Raw genomic sequence first — 16,907 nt, forward strand, 5'->3', positions numbered from 1 at the left:
CAACTTTTGACAAAAATCTACTAATTTGACCCCTTTCGCAACCAGTTAGTCAAAACATGAGAGCATGTGAAATCTTCCTCTACTTCTCTGCTATTCCAATCGGAACAAAAATAGCTGCTACCAATCTACCAATACAGCTGTTTTAGTAACCTCATTAACAATTTGCCCCAAAACTTTACAAACAACTGAAAAAATGACATCTTGGTCTCCTGCTCTGGTATTAAAATGATCTGGAATCAGAACAGAATTATCTACTATCAATCAAAAGTTCCAGCTGTTTGTCTGAGTTTAGAGTGACGAAAAGTAGCTAGCTAAAGCCAGCTAACAGCTCTCTCAGTCTTGTCGTTGAGCAGCCCAAACGGAGCCGTTGCTATGGACACTCACACACACTTAAAGGGTATGACATCTTGGTTTACTTCTGTTCTATTTAAAGCTGGAATCAGAAAGTAATTATCTTCTACCAATCAACAGTTACAGCTGTTTGTCGGAGTTTAGAGTGACGGGAAGTAGCTAGCTAACATCAGCTAACAGCTCTCTCATGTCTTGTCATTAACTATATAAATGTGCATAAATGTGCATAAAATAACTTACCAAAAGTAATTCTTGAACCGTTCAAGATAGAGACCCCAAACCAACTTTCACATGTTCAGGCTATCTTAACTTCAAGTTCTTAAAAACGTTATTAATAAGGATTAGCCCCTTTTTTTCAATTTTCACCTAACTGCCTGTAACTCAGGCCCTGAAGCAAGGATATGCATATTCTTGATACCATTTGAAAGGAAACACTCTGAAGTTTATGAAAATGTGAAAGGAATGTCGTAGAATATAACACAATAGATCTGGTAAAAGATAATACAAAGAAAAAAAAACGTTATTTTGTATTTGTTTTGTACCATCATCTTTGAAATCCAAGAGAAAGGCCATAATGTATTATTCCAGCCCAGGTGCAATTTAGATTTTGGCCACTAGATGGCAGCAGTGTATGTGCTAAGTTTTAGACTGATCCAATGAACCATTGCATTTCTGTTCAAGGTTTTGTATCAAGACTGCCCAAATGTGCCTCATTTGTTTATTAATAACTTTTCATGATCAAAATTGTGCACTCTTCTCAAACAAAATCATTGGTATTATTTCGCTGTAATAGCTACTGTAAATTGGACAGTGCAGTTAGATTAACAAGAATTTAAGCTTTCTGCCAGTATCAGATATGTCTATTGCCTGGAAAATGTTCTTGGGAAAAACCTCATGTTTTAAGTAAGAAGCATCACTTCATGTTGTAAGTATCATGTTTGTCGGAGTTTAGAGTGACGAAAAGTAGCTATCTTATGTCAGTTAAAACAGCTCTCTCATGTTTCGTCATTGAGCAGCCCAAACGGAGCCGTTGTTATGGATACTAGCACACGCAGAGGAGCTCATGGGGCAGCACAGGAAGCTAGGGACAGACAGAGAGGGACAGAAGTTGATCCATCCTTAGTTTTCCACTATCACAGCCATTAAACTATGTAACTGTTTTCTTCCTCTCTGGCAACTGAGTTAGGAAGGATGCCTGTATCTTTGTAGTGACTGGGTGTACTGATACACCATCCAAAGTGTAATTAATAACTTCACCATGCTCGAAGGGATATTCAATGTCTGCTTTTTTATTTTTACCCATCTACCAATCGAATCAAATTGTATTTGTCACATGCGCCGAATACAACAGGTGTACCTTTACTGTGAAATGCTTACTTACAAGCCCTTAACCAACAATGCAGTTTTCAGAAAAATACCTACAAAAATAAGAAATAAAAGTAACAAATAATTAAGAGAAGCAGTAAAATAACAATAGTGAGGTTATATACAGGAGATACTGGTGCAGAGTCAATGTGGAGGCTATATACAGGGGGTACTGGTACAGAGTCAATGTGGAGGCTATATACAGGGGATACTGGTACAGAGTCAATGTGGAGGCTATATACAGGGGATACTGGTACAGAGTCAATGTGGAGGCTATATACAGGAGATACTGGTACAGAGTCAATGTGGAGGCTATTTACAGGAGATACTGGTACAGAGACAATGTGGAGGCTATATACAGGAGATACTGGTACAGAGTCAATGTGGAGGCTATATACAGGGGATACTGGTACAGAGTCAATGTGGAGGCTATATACAGGAGATACTGGTACAGAGTCAATGTGGAGGCTATATACAGGAGATACTGGTACAGAGTCAATGTGGAGGCCATATACAGGGGATACTGGTACAGAGTCAATGTGCGGGGCACCGTTTAGTCGAGGTAATTGAGGTAATATATACATGTAGGTAGAGTTATTAGAGTGACTTATGCATAGATGATAACAGAGTAACAGCAGTGTAAAAAGAGGGGCATTGGAAAACCTCCCTGGTCTTTGTGGTTTAAATTCAGTGCTCGTCTGAGGGACCTTACAGATAATTGTATGTGGGTACAGAAATGATGTAGTCATTAAAAAATGTAATTCAAACACTGTTATTGTACACAGAGTGAGTCCATGCAACATAATATGTGACTTGTTAAGCTAAGCTTAACTTCTAAACTTATTTAGGCTTGCCATAACAAAGGGGTTGAATACTTATTGACTCAAGACATTTCAGCATTTCCTTTTAAATTAATTTGTAAACATTTGTAAACACATAATTCCACTTTGACGTTATGGGGTATTGTGTGTAGGCCAGTGACACAACATCTACATGTAATACATTTGAAATGCAGGCTGTAACACAACAAAATTTGGAAAAAGTCAAGGGGTGTGAATACTTTCAGAAGGCACTGTAACAGCTTTGCTTTAAATAGTAAGGTACAATTTTTTAAACTTCTTCCACTACCACAAATATACATTTAAAAGCGCTAAAGCAAGCCCCACAACCATGTAGTTATCTAGTTATTGTTTTACTCTTCATAAAAGTAGAGTTTGTACATTTTGGAATTGGAAAACATGTTTGTTGTGTTCAGCCAAAAAAGACGAACACTATCCTGCTTTTAAGCGGTACATTAAACTGCAACATGGACAAAGGTCAAATGGACATTAGAGCCTTCATGAAGTAGCCTCTAAAAGCACTCAATGCAGGTTTGCCTACAGAATGTGCACTTGCTCTTACTACGAGTCAAATAAATGCTCCCAAAAAAGAACATAATATCCATAATTTGATTCAGAGACAAAAAGGGCCTTGGGGGGTATTTTATCTAACGTTATCAGAGAAGAGGATTCCAAAGTACTTATTTCTTTATCAGGCTAGTTTCAGAGGCACATGTTTTATATATAATTCCTGAAGATACATCTATGTGTTTAGCTGTTCTACTTTCCTCTCAGTCTATTGTACAGCCTGAAGAGGTACAGATGCTCTGATGTATCTATTACACACCATCCTCAAGGTCTGTTCAGCAATACATCCATTTGTTCTACTGACAGACAGTAGTAATAATACAGGAAGACCGATTACCTTACACATGCTAACATTGTAGCTTTGTCTTTATGTTCACTATAGACCTACAGCAGAGCACACGTCCAATCTGTTTAAATCTTCCATAGACCGTACCATAGACTACCTTGATGTCATTGTACCTAATGATCATAGGGCGTGATAATATGTGCAGGGGGCACGTCTCACCATTTGGCAGCGTGGGGAAATGTACCTTTGTTCACTGCTTCGTCCGTAACAGACCACATAAGACTCATCAAATATGACGGAGCATAAAGTCAGCCTGGAGCAAACGGATGGTGTTCCGAGCACGACTGTGGCCCATGACAAATTGGGTGATGACAATCGTTTTATGAAATGAAGCGTGTGTGTGTGTGTGGAGGCCAGATCATGCTGAGCTGACATGCCCCTGTGCTGTGAGACTTACGGTACGGGACCGGGGACAGACTCACAATTGACTCATGGCCCTGATGGCAACACTAACACACACACTGTACATACATCGGGCGTGGGCCAAGGTTTCACTAGGCAAACATGGGGGGAGCAGAGAGAATCCAATGCAAACAGGTGAGAGCTGAGTAAAGCCAGCAAAGCTGGTATGGTTCCCATTCAGTGAGCCTTTGATACCTAGGTCCATCCCTGTCAGTGCAGGTCCCATGGTGGTACTGTAGTGCAGTACAGTAGCAGGATAGGGCTATCAGTGCAGGTCCCATGGTAGTAGAGTCCTGCATGGGTCAGTTATTTGGAGCCACACCCGCCCCGAGCCTAACATCAGGACCAATTTTATTCCGAGAGCCGACCTGTTACTCGCCAATTACATGAATGTATTATTATTTTATTTATTTAAAAAAAAAGTAAAATGAAGGGCTGGATCAGCTGTAATTTTGCGGATAGATTGTTGCTTCCATCAATGTAACTGTCTGCATAATTTCCTATCCCCCGTATATTTTTTGTGTAATTATATATATCCATATAAGTACATACATACAGTTGAAGTCAGAAGTTTACAGACACTTAGGTTGGAGTCATTAAAACTAGTTTTTCAACCACTACACAAATTTCTTGTTAACAAACTATAGTTTTGGCAAGTGGTTAGGACATCTACTTTGTGCATGACACAAGTCATTTTTCCAACAATTGTTTACAGACAGATTATTTCACTTATAATTCACTGTATCACAATTTCAGTGGGTTAGAAGTTTACATTCACTAAGTTGACTGTGCCTTTAAACAGCTTGGAAAATTCCAGAAAATTATGTCATGGCTTTAGAGGCTAATTTACATAATTTGAGTCAATTGGTGGTGTACCTGTGGATGTATTTCAAGGCCTACCTTCAAACTCAGTGACTCTTTGCTTGACATCATGGGAAAATCAAAAGAAATCAGCCAAGACCTCAGAAAAAAAATTGTAGACCTCCACAAGTCTGGTTCATCCTTGGGAGCAATTTCCAATGCCTGAAGGTACCACGTTCATCTGTACAAACAATAGTACGCAAGTATAAACACCATGGGACCACGCAGCCATCATACCGCTCAGGAAGGAGACGCGTTCTGTCTCCTAGAGATGAACGTACTTCAGTGCAAAAAGTGCAAATCAATCCCAGAACAACGGCAAAGGACCGTGTGAAGATGCTGGAGGAAACAGGTACAAAAGTATCTATATCCACAGTAAAAGGAGTCCTACATCGACATAACCTGAAATGCCACTCAGCAAGGAAGAAGCCACTGCTCCAAAACCGACATTAAAAAAACAGACTACGGTTTGCAACTGCACACGGGGACAAAGATCATACTTTTTGGAGAAATGTCCTCGAGTCTGATGAAACAAAAATTGAACTTTTTGGCCATAATGAGCCTCCCCCCTTTTTGGAGGAAAAGGGGGAGGCTTGCAAGCTGAAGAACACCATCCCAACCGGGAAGCACGGGGGTGGCAGCATTATGTTTTGGGGGTGCTTTGCTGCAGGAGGGACTGGTGCACTTCACAAAATAGATGGCTACATGAGGGAGGAAAAATATTGAAGCAACATCACTCAAGAAGGTAAAGCTTGGTCGCAAATGAGTCTTCCAAATGGACAATGACACCAAGCATACTTCAAAAGTTGTGGCAAAACGGCTTAAGAACAACAAAGTCAAGGTATTGGAGTGGCCATCACAAAGCCCTGACCTCAATCCCATAGAACATTTGTGGGCAGAACTGAAAAAGTGTGTGCGAGCTAGGAGGCCTACAAACCTGACTCAGAGACACCAGCTCTGTCAGGAGGAATGGGCCAAAATTCACCTAACTTAATGTAGGAAGCTTGTGGAAGGCTACCCAAAATCTTTGACCCAAGTTAAACAATTTAAAGGCAATGCTACCAAATACTAATTGAGTGTATGTAACAGATTCTACTTTTGGGAACAGAAAACTGTATTGAGATGAATAATTTTATCGATGACAAAATTAGCAAAATGTCAGCCAAAATCCATATTGTTCTATCTTCTCCCACTGCCGGCTTGTGGGCTTCCTCTCACTACCATATTTGGTAGTGAGTGGAAACGCCAAGTGGATGCTTCACATTTATACATCTGGTGAAATATCTGTCTCATTGTTCTATCTGGGGTGGTACTGTAGCAGGATAAGGCCGGGCTGCTGACTGAGGCATTGGGCCGGCTCTGAAACAGTTACAGTAGGGAGAATAAAACTGCATAATGACTTGGGGTATTAATATTGTAAAGACCTTCCCGGGCTGACAGACGCTAGCGCTGAAATATCTGAGCCGTTAAGGGGAAAAATCTATCTAAAATACCTGAGCCGACATGATGAAAATCCTTGAGCAAAGAACTTACCCTAATTTGCTATAGGGTCTCCGTACTAGTATGACTGACCCTGTAAAACAACACATTTCACTGCACCTATCCAGTGTACCACATGACCAAAGGTACGTGGACACCTGCACGTCGAACATCTCATTTCAAAATCATGGGCATTGATATGGAGATGGTCTCCCCTTTGCTGCTATAACAGCCTCCACTCTTCTGGGAACATTGCTTTGGGGACTTGCTACCATTCAGCCACAAGAGCATTAGTGAGGTCAGGCGCTGATGTTGGGCGATTAGGCCTGACTCGCAGTCGGCGTTATAATTCATCCCAAAGGTGTTTCGATGGGGTTGAGATCAGGGCTCTATGCAGGCAAGTCAAGTTCGCTACGCGTTTCAGCACCCGGCGGTCCCGTTCTGTGAGCTTGTGTGGCCTACCACTTCGCGGCTGAGCCGTTGTTGCTCCTGGACGTATCCACTTCACAATAACAACACTTACAGTTGAATGGGGCAGCTCTAGCAGGGCATAAATTTGACAAACTGACTTGTTGGAAAGGTGGCATCCTATGACGGTGCCACGTTGAAAGTCACTGAGCTCTTCAGTAAGGTCATTCTACTGCCAATGTTTTCCTATGGAGATTGCATGGCTGTGTGCTCGATTTTATACACCTGTCAGCAACAGGTGTGGCTGAAATAGCCGAATCCACTAATTTGAAGGGTTGTCTACATACTTCTGTATATATAGTCTATGGAAGTATGGTAATGTTGTCATGCATTGTATTACAAACACACATTACCTCTAAACCCAGATTAAAAAGGCTAGAAGAATTAAGTCTCTCTCTCTCAACCCTGCGTTCTGTGGGTAATCCATGTTTTAATAACTCAAGGTGAGTTGGTGAGCCAAACTACATTATCCCCCAGGGAAATCACTTCTTTAGCACCTACGGGGCACCTTTGATTTTCCCCTATAGATTCGGACTCCCTTGGACCCTTCTCTTCTTTTCTCTCCTCTCCGCTCCTCTCACGTCCTCATCCCTCCTCTCATATCCCCGTCTCCTCTCTTGGCAGCGTTGGCTCTGGAGTCCTTTTTCATTTCAACTTCAATTACCGCTGCCTTCAAGGCAGGAGTCCCTCCGCACTGCGCATTTTCAGGTGTCTCTGAAAGACGATCCTCGCTCTCTAGCAGCGCACACACTGATAATAGCATACACACACACCAAAGTCCCCCCCCCCACACACACACACTCTACTTTATTTTTTAATGTGAAACAGAAAAGGTGCAGTGCCAGCGTGGAGGACTGACTGAGCCAGGGTGTTGGGTGTAATCCCTCTCATAATGCCCTTCACCACTGCCAGGACATGATGTCATAAATGAACCTACCGGGAGGTCAGCAGGACTAATGACCAGCACAGCAGCCTTGAAAACATTGTGTATTATATCCTGAAAGACGTTCAGAAGGTCGAATGGTGAAGTGGTCAAACGGTATTAAGGTGGTTGTGCTAGAGTGTCGCGCGTGAATTCATGTAAAGGTCTGTGAAATACGGCCATATGACCAGATGGTCAAGTGTCCAGACGGTTATGCCAGAGTGTTACGCATGTGATGACAGAAGGGGGTGAAAGGTCAGCTGTGGGCGTGTAAAGTGGTTGCACCGTCCTCCAGTGTTCCTGTCACAGACACACATGATGCCTGGGGGGTTGGAGTGGGGCCAGGCGGTGTTGTGAGCCTAGGTTAGCCAAGTCAGTGCAGAGCTAGGAGGTGAAAACAATAGCCATCTTGTGAATGTCTGGAGGTCATGTTGAATCTGACCCCTGTGATGATAGGTGAGAGCAAAGGATGTCTCATGGGAAACTAGAGCCTTGAGTTTGGCATTCTGCTATAGGCATTCTGCTATGGTGGGTGGACTAGGACTCATGGTTCACTTCTGTCTCCAGGGGCCCCTGGGGAACGTAGACCTTGCTGAGACCTTGAGCTACTCTCTCTGCTCGACACTCAGACACGTACACATTCACACTCGCAAACAAGCATATACACATGCACACAATGGCACAGCCCACACTTGTATCACATCATTGTATCAAACCAAGGTTTCATTGTTGTTATCAATATTGTTACAACAGATACTGTTTTGTACACACCAACACAGTCCTCAATATAAATCCACACCAAACACGGTGATCTGTCACCATACAGCCCCCCAACACAAGGCTTCTATACTCCCACTCAAAATCTGTTCTGATAAAACTAACTGTGGCTCACATCAACTCTTGAAGACCATCGAAAAGCACTTTAAAAGTTAACAGCCCCTCTAAACAGCAGGCTCCCACTGGTCAAACTGTTAAGAATATATATATACGTATAGTTTTTTCTGATTACTGAGAGTAATACTGCCAGGTTAAAACATCAAATGATAAAATGAATGTTGTCTTTGTTCCGAGACAAAGCAGCAATTTGTGATATTCCCGCAAAAATTGGTTCTGAGTGGAAGTCGGGAATAGAGGTATGCCTCACGTTTACCCTCTCATACAGGGAGGACCAACCAAACAGGAAGGAAGGACATGATAAATGAGGTTTCGAAAACATCCGTCTTGAAACCTGTGTTCATTTCACTGGGCATCACAATAATGGTCTATTGTGTTCTTGCTCCTGAGGTGGAGTTGAAACAAATGTATTGAAGTACACAATAGTACTTTATGTGCTGTACTTTAACTGAGGCAGCGTTTGTCTGTTCCTCTACTGAAGTTCACCTCACCAAAGGTCGCTCTAGTGAAAGGGCTGCTCACTCTTTCAGTATGCAAAGGATACTAGGAGTTTGTGGTTATAAGGACTACGTGAACATACAACAGGGAAGTGGACCGAAAAGTTAAAAGAGGGAAAAAATGAAATAATCTTAAAACGATCCTGGTTTTATTTGCTTATTGATTTCCCTTTAATAGGTCCAGCGTACTGTATTGTCAAAGATGCAGCACTTTGGCAATACAGCATGAAGCGACCTGATGGACGTGCTTGAACTATCAAGTACAGGCGCTTTACACGCTATAGTTCCACGCCAGATATTTCTATCACCTAAAAACAACACATCAACTGGACAGAAACACTTGACTGAGCAGTATACATTACAGATCCAGAAAGCGGCTGCAGGGTTTACCCTATTAAAGCTCCTCTGTAGCCACAACACTAAAAGGTATTTATTGTGCTTCTGAGAGCTATAAGACCTAAACCATCCAAGCTTTCACGGACTACAAAACAATCTCTATACAATGTTCTCAGCTTAGCGAAGCCTGGTGGAGATAACCTACAGTTGTGAATGCTACACTGTTTTTGTGAAATGTCATTCATTATGTGTCTAAAAACGTGTATTTTCCTCGATCTGTGTAATCAGACGAGGCTGGAGATTTCACACTTTTCTTTGCGGCTGACCCTAGTTTTAGACCTTGGGACTCTGAAGCTCAACTCAACTTTACAAATCGCTTTTGTGGGCTACAGTAAAAAGGGTTGAATCTACAGCGGAGACAGGTTTTTAACCCTATGAGCTATGATTCCATAATCTAGCCTTCACATCTTAAGTGGTAGTTGGAATTTCTCCCATTGCGTACAGCGTAATCTGCAGTACACAGCACGTTGAGTCCCCTAGAAAAGTGTTATAGGAATCTAATCCAATATCAAATCAATTATCATCTGTTTTTTGCTTCGTTTCCACCAATAAACCCGAGAACGGATTTGATTGATTATCACATCCCCACATTCCTGCCCCTCTATCTCAGGAGCAGTGGGTTTGTGTGTTTATACCCCCTGGAACTGAAGAGAAGCGCTTCACGCTAGACTAATGAAACCTGTGCACTGTGTCATTTAATCTGACACTAGAGTAATCTTCTCAACTGCCTGTTTCCCACCCTGGTATGTTGCGTTATCCCAATTACAGACATGCTCTATTGATCTGAGATTAAAAGTGTTCTTAGCTGTTGTTTCCCCTCCACAGTAACTACATATAGACTGGAAATAGAATCATGTCACCCAGTACCACTCAATAGTTTTATTGGTCATTTTTAGTTGGTGTGTGTTTGCATGTGTGTGTACGTGTACGTGTGTGTGTGTGTGTGTGTGTGTGTGTGTGTGTGTGTGTGTCTGTGTCTGTGTCTGTGTGTGTGTGTGCATGTGTTCATTTTGGCACTTCAATAGAGTGGCAGGCAGCAGATGCTTGCTTTGTGTGCCTACACTACTATAGGGGCACCTTTATCAGGAATGTGGTACTAGAGAAATCCACTCAGTGGCACTTTTCCCTCCAAGAAATGGATGGATGCCAGGTTGGATGGCATCACCCACATCCACTACAACAAACCTTACTGAGATCATTCCATGACTTCATTTTTCAGAGAAGAAAAACTGTTAATAATATGTTTTATTGTCACATACGAACACTATATGTTGAGTCAGACTTGCTTCGGTCATTTAGCATTTCCTATTGATTCTCAATGCTAATCCGTGGATGCCTCCTTAACATGCTAGGGAAACAGCTTTCCTACACAGCTGTAGTAGAAACAGCATCCCTTTCCCTCCCTCCCTCCCCCACACCCCTATACATGCCAGAATGGATTTTCCTCAGAGGTCGGCATTTAGGGTGTATCCTTCTAATTTCCCTCTGTAATTCAAGTCTGATTGATTAGCGACTATCGACTAATTAATTAAAACGCACAGGGCTCTGTGGGAAAGTGGCTGTTAATTTCAGAGTAGGATCCAACGACTCCATTAGCTTAGCATCCATTCACCAATAATCACAGGAGATTGGCTGCAGTTGGCTACTTTACCAACCAGGAAGCTTTTTACTGATATAGTGTATGGAGTTTACACACCACAGACCATCACTGTGTCTGAAGTGGCACCCACAATGTCCCCTATAGAGTGCACTACTTTACCCTATTCCCTATAAGTAGTGCACTATAGGGAATAGGATGCCATTTTTACAAAGCTCTACTACACAAGGTTTCAACTTACCTAACTTCGCTGTTAAAATATAAAAACATGAGATACCAAACCCGTTCACAAGGTTGCTTAACTCTTGAGGTTCCTCGGGTGTCGACCAAACTCGATAAATCTGCTTTTAGCTTTAAAGCACCTCATTGCCGGAACCAACTACAAAATACATTACAATTAGCTGTTCTGGTGTTTCTGTATGGACCTCGCTTTGTGCACAGGAAAGGGCCTTCTCCAAACTGTTGCCACAAAGTTGGAAGCACATAATCATCTAGAATGTCATTGTATGCTGTAGCGTTAAAATTTCCCTTCACTGGAAATAAGGGGCCAAGCCCAAACCATGAAAAACATGGTTCTTGTGCTGACGTTGCTTCCAGAGGTAGTTTGTAACTTGGTAGTGAGGGTTGCAACCGAGGATAGACGATTTTTATGCGCTACGCGCTTCAGCACGCTGGGGTCCCATTCTGTGAGCTTGTGTGGCCTACCACTTTGCGGCTGAGCTGTTGTTGCTCCTAGACATTTCTACTTCACAATAACAGCAATTACAGTTGACAGGGACAGCTCTAACAGGGCATACATTTGAAAAACTGACTTATTGGAAAGGTGGCATCCTATGACGGTGCCACGTTGAAAGTCACAGAGCTCTTCAGTAAGGCCATTCTAATGCAAATGTTTGTCTATGGAGATTGCATGGCGGTGTACTCGATTTTATACACCTGCCAGCAACGGGTGTGGCTAAAATAGCCGAATCCAGAGGTATCCGGAGGTAGTGGTAGATTTGAGGAAAAATAAATGTGTTTTTAATCCTATTTTTATTAATGGTGAAGAGATTGGGACTGTTGACGCTTACAAGTACTTGGGCGTAATAGTGGAAACAAACTGAACTGGAAGGAGAACTCCCACAGCATCTACAAAAAAAGCCCGATCCAAACTGTAATTTTTAAGGAAGCTTAGATCTTTTAATGTCTGTGACAAAATGCTTTGCATGTTCCATGTTCTACAGCAGTGTCGTGGTGAGTATAGTAAGCTATGCCACTGTGTGCTGGAAAGATAATTTAGCCAAGGAGGATATAAACAAGCTTGACAAAATCATCAGGGAAGCCAGCGCTACAATTGGCTGCAGCCTGTAATCAATGCAGGACATGTTCATAAAAAAGCTGCAAGCAAAAACACACATGATCATGGACAATGACACACACCCACTCCACAGCACTCTAAAGCAACACAGGAGCAGCTTCAGTAGCAGGTCCATCCTGCCCAGAAGTTCCACAGAGAGGTTTAGACATTTTTACCCAAAGACATGAGGCTTTTTAACAAGTATAATTGATTAACTGTTTTATGATGTCTTCCTATTGTGAACAGTATTCTTGCTGTTTTTTCCTCCAGAGTGGGATGGAAAACAGCACTTGAATCCGACTGCGCATGCTAAGGAGCAGGTGCCTTCATGTGTCTTGATATGTGTTGTGTTTGGTTGTGTGTCTGTCATTGTGTCAAGTCCTTATACGTTATGGATGATGAATGCTGTGATAAAACAATTTCCCAAGCTGGGATTAGTAAAGTAATACTCTACTCTACTCAGTTCACGCACAAGGACGGGCCAGGAAGATGTATGGGCTGGAAGCATAATGTATTCATAGGGAGGACGATGGAAAAATTGGTCTGGAGACATGATGAAGCACCTGCTGAGGTGTCATTGATAAATTATTATGGAGTCTATAGGAATTGAGTCAGATCCCCACCAAAGACCATTCAATTAGCAGAGCACTATACGGTGCTTTACTGCTTCAGTTGAATTGACATATATACAGTAGTGTAAAATGAACATATTTGGGATGATTTGCATGGGAAATGACAAGGAAATATCCTATTTGAATATTTCAGAGGATGCTTACGTCAATATTAGTTTATGATTGATTAAATTATGCTAAGTGCATTGCTACACACTGAGTCCAGAAGCACACTGTTCTGTGATATTATCATCAGACTCTTGTCAGGTTGCAAGTCAATGAAAAATCTGCAACTTCAAGGCACTGACTTAGCTAGATTAGTGAAATGCTTGTTTTTACATTATAGTTCTACCCAATGAGAATCTAATTTATACCGCACAAACTAATCATAACAGATTGGGTTTATCTGGCACATTTTCTTAGCTCGCACACACCCATTATTCACAATATAGACTGTGTTAGAATCTGTGTCAGACCAGGTACTTTACTAAAACCTGCTCTAATGATGTGTGCATTATTCATAGGTAGCCTAACACTGTCTTTTTACAGTTTCCCTTCCTCGCGGAAAAACCCGCACAGATCCTCTGGCTTTTCAGACAATTAGCCTAGCGCAGGGGTGGGAATATTTTGGATGCAAGGGTCTTGAACTGAGCAACATCATAAATGAAAGCCTTGGATAAATTGAGTCAAATGGATTTACTTTAAATGTCTGACATCTTCATGTTGAACTCGATATGACTACCGCTAGGACTAGCCGTGGATCTGTTCGGGCGGGTTCAAAAGTGGGCGGTGGTGGTTTCTCACTCCCAGACGTAGGCTATGCATCACTGACTGGATTTCAGACCTTTTTTATGTCCCATTCGGGGTTCACTGCCCTCCTGGCTTTCACTCATGACCGGCCTTCACCACACTGTATCTAGGAACTCTTCTGCTGTTGCTTCCCAATCATATCTGCATTCACGTAACGTGGCAGGGAGCTCTTGAAAGTTCTCTGTGATGTTTGCCTTTGGTAATTAGACTGTGTCAAGACAACATGGGCGTCTACGAAAGCAGAGATGGGTTTGACTAGCCCAGCCTCCCACTTTTCACAGAACACAGGGTGAAGCGACGAGTTGAACACAGTCTCACAAAAAGACGTAGGCCTTTATACATCTTCCTCTATTAGAAATTGATCTCTAGTAACGGTAGCTGAAGCTGTGTACATTTCTGATTTACTCTGTGCCCTCAATAAAACACTATAGTTCAGTGTAAGTAGAATGATGACCACAAATTCTGATCAGTTCTACCCATTTTAGTATCATAATAAGTAGTGTTAGTCGTATTAGTACTGAAGTAGTATAGCAGTTAGTTGTACAGCCGTAGCACGTAGCAGTGGTAGCAGTGGAGGTGGTGGAATTATCCCTGACCTCATTGACATACAATAGCCTACTGAGAGGTATAAATGTAAATTGTATGCAGATTGACAGAATAATTCACTTCTTGTATCGCCAAGGTATTCAGCTGTAATTATGTGAGTGGGCTGGAGCAGTAGGTAGGTAGGCAGGCGCCTTTTGCCGTGTTGTTAGCCAGCGCTAATGATGGAGGACACAACATACCTCTCAGCTTTACTCTGCAGCATGGAACATGGATGACCTTTCTACCTGCAACAAAATAGCAGCCTATTATCCTATTTGGTGCACTACTTTTGACCATAGCCCTATGGGGCCTTGTCAAAAGTAGTGCACTATATAGGCAATAGGGTGCCATTTGGGATGCAAGCACTGATTCACTAAAAGAAAAGCTGAAGGTCAGCACAAGTCTAAGAACCCCTCGTAGCTTAGCATAGGATTGTATGTAGTTTTTCCTCCCAATCACATTACATAGCAGTCATACTGTAACACTATAGGTCAATGTGTTAGCTAGCTGGGCTGCTACAGGTAGATTGACAAGGTGTTAGCTAGCTAGGCTACTACAGGTAGATTGACATGGTGTTAGCTACCTAAACTGCTACAGGTAGATTGACAAGGTGTTAGCTAGCTAGGCTACTACAGGTAGATTGACAAGGTGTTAGCTAGCTAAGCTGCTACAGGTAGATTGACAAGGTGTTAGCTAGCTAGGCTACTACAGGTAGATTGACAAGGTGTTATCTAGCTAGGCTGCTACAGGTAGATTGACATGGTGTTAGCTGGCTAGGCTGCTACAGTTAGATTGACTAGGTGGTAGCTAGCTAGGTTGCTACAGGTAGATTGACATGGTGTTAGCTGGCTAGGCAACTACAGGTAGTTTGACAAGGTGTTAGCTAGCTAGGCTCCTACAGGTAGATTGACAAGGTGTTAGCTAGCTAGGCTGCTACAGGTAGATTGACATGGTGTTAGCTGGCTAGGATCTTACAGTTAGATTGACATGGTGTTAGCTACAGTAGCTAGGCTGCTAAAGGTAGATCAAAAAGCAGCTTTGAAACATTGTAACAGTCAAGGTGTTAGCCAGCAAGGTTATTACAGGTAAATTGAGAACAGTGCTGTACTGTGTGTTTTCATATATATTCTGGGGGCTTCTGTTGCAATATTATACTGTATGCTGCCAAATACTGGGATGTTTTAGTACAGTACAGGCAACATAGTCAAATACAATGTTGGTTCTTTATATCAGTTATGAATGATGTGATTAGACAGAGAGACAGATGGGCCAAAACGGCAGAAAGGGTTTGATAATAGAAAACACTGAGTCATTCCTTACCTCAAACAGCTGGCTCCTGCCCTTAACGATAGGCTCTTTCCTCTTCACTCCATCTCTGCAAACAGAAGACAAGACAGCAAGGTGAGTGGTGATGAGAAAGACAAGAGAGGTGAATCATGAGCGAGAGAGAGTATATCATCAAATCAAATCTTATTATGCACCGAATACAACACCTTACAGTGAAATGCTTACTTACGAGCCCCTAACCAACAGCGCAGTTTCAAAAAATACGGATAAGAATAAGAGATAAAAGTAACAAGTAATTAAAGAGCAGCAGTAAAAAATAACAATATATACAGGGGGGTGCCGGTACAGAGTCAATGTTTGGGGGCAACGGTTAGTTATGGTAGTATGTACATCTAGGTAGAGTTAATTAAAGTGACTATGCATAGATGACAACTGAGAGTGGTAGTGGTGTGGAGAGGGGAGGGGTGTGGGGGCAATGTAAATAGTCTGGGTAGCCATTTGACTAGATGTTCAGGAGTCTTATGGCTTGGGGGAAGAAGCTGTTTAGAAGCCTCTTGGACCTAGACTTGGCGCTTGCCGTGTGGTAGCAGAGAGAACAGTCTATGACTAGGGTGCCTGGAGTCTTTTACAATTTTTAGGGCCTTCCTCTGACACCGCCTGGTATAGAGGTCCTGGATGGCAGGAAGCTTGAGGGTTTGCACTACCCTCTGTAGTGCCTTGCGGTCGAAGGCCGAGCAGTTGCCATACCAGGCAGTGATGCTCTCGATGGTGCAGCTGTAGAACCTGAGGACCAATGAGGATCTGAGGACCAATGCCAAATATTTTCAGTCTCCTGAGGGGGAATAGGTTTTGTCGTGCCCGCTTCATGACTGTCATGGTGTGCTTGGACCATGTTAGTTTATTGGTGATGTGGACACCAAGGAACTTGAAGCTCTCAACCTGCTCCACTGCAGCCCCGTCGATGAGAATGGGGGCGTGCCCGGTCCTCTTTTCCTGTAGTCCACAATCATCTCCTTTGTCTTGATCACGTTAAGGGAGAGGTTGTTGTCCTGGCACCACACGGCCAGATCCCTGACCTCCTCCCTATAGGCTGTCTCGTTGTTGTCGATGATCAGGCCTACCGCTGTTGTGTCATCTGCAAATTTAATGATGGTGTTGGAGTCGTGCCTGGCCGTGCAGTCTTGAGTGAACAGGGAGTACAGGAGGGGGCTGAGCACGCACCCCTGAGGGGCCCCTGTGTTGAGGATCAGCGTGGCGGATGTGATGTTACCTACCCTTACCACCTGAGGGCGGC

General features: G+C 42.7%; 1 protein-coding gene across 2 annotated transcripts in view; it reads right to left on the reverse strand.

Moving 5' to 3' along the window:
• LOC110527416 (beta-1,3-galactosyltransferase 1) overlaps nucleotides 1–16,907 on the reverse strand; it is a 120,872-nt gene that overhangs the window by 50,891 nt on the left and 53,074 nt on the right. For both annotated transcript variants that reach the window (XM_021608675.3, XM_021608676.3), the window contains one exon: nucleotides 15,647–15,701. The gene's annotated coding sequence lies outside the window, so the exon portion shown is untranslated. The remainder of the gene's footprint in view (nucleotides 1–15,646; nucleotides 15,702–16,907) is intronic.

This window comes from Oncorhynchus mykiss, chromosome 7, assembly GCF_057628025.1.
Source record: "Oncorhynchus mykiss isolate SJ-2025 chromosome 7, ASM5762802v1, whole genome shotgun sequence".
Classification (NCBI taxonomy): domain Eukaryota; kingdom Metazoa; phylum Chordata; class Actinopteri; order Salmoniformes; family Salmonidae; genus Oncorhynchus; species Oncorhynchus mykiss.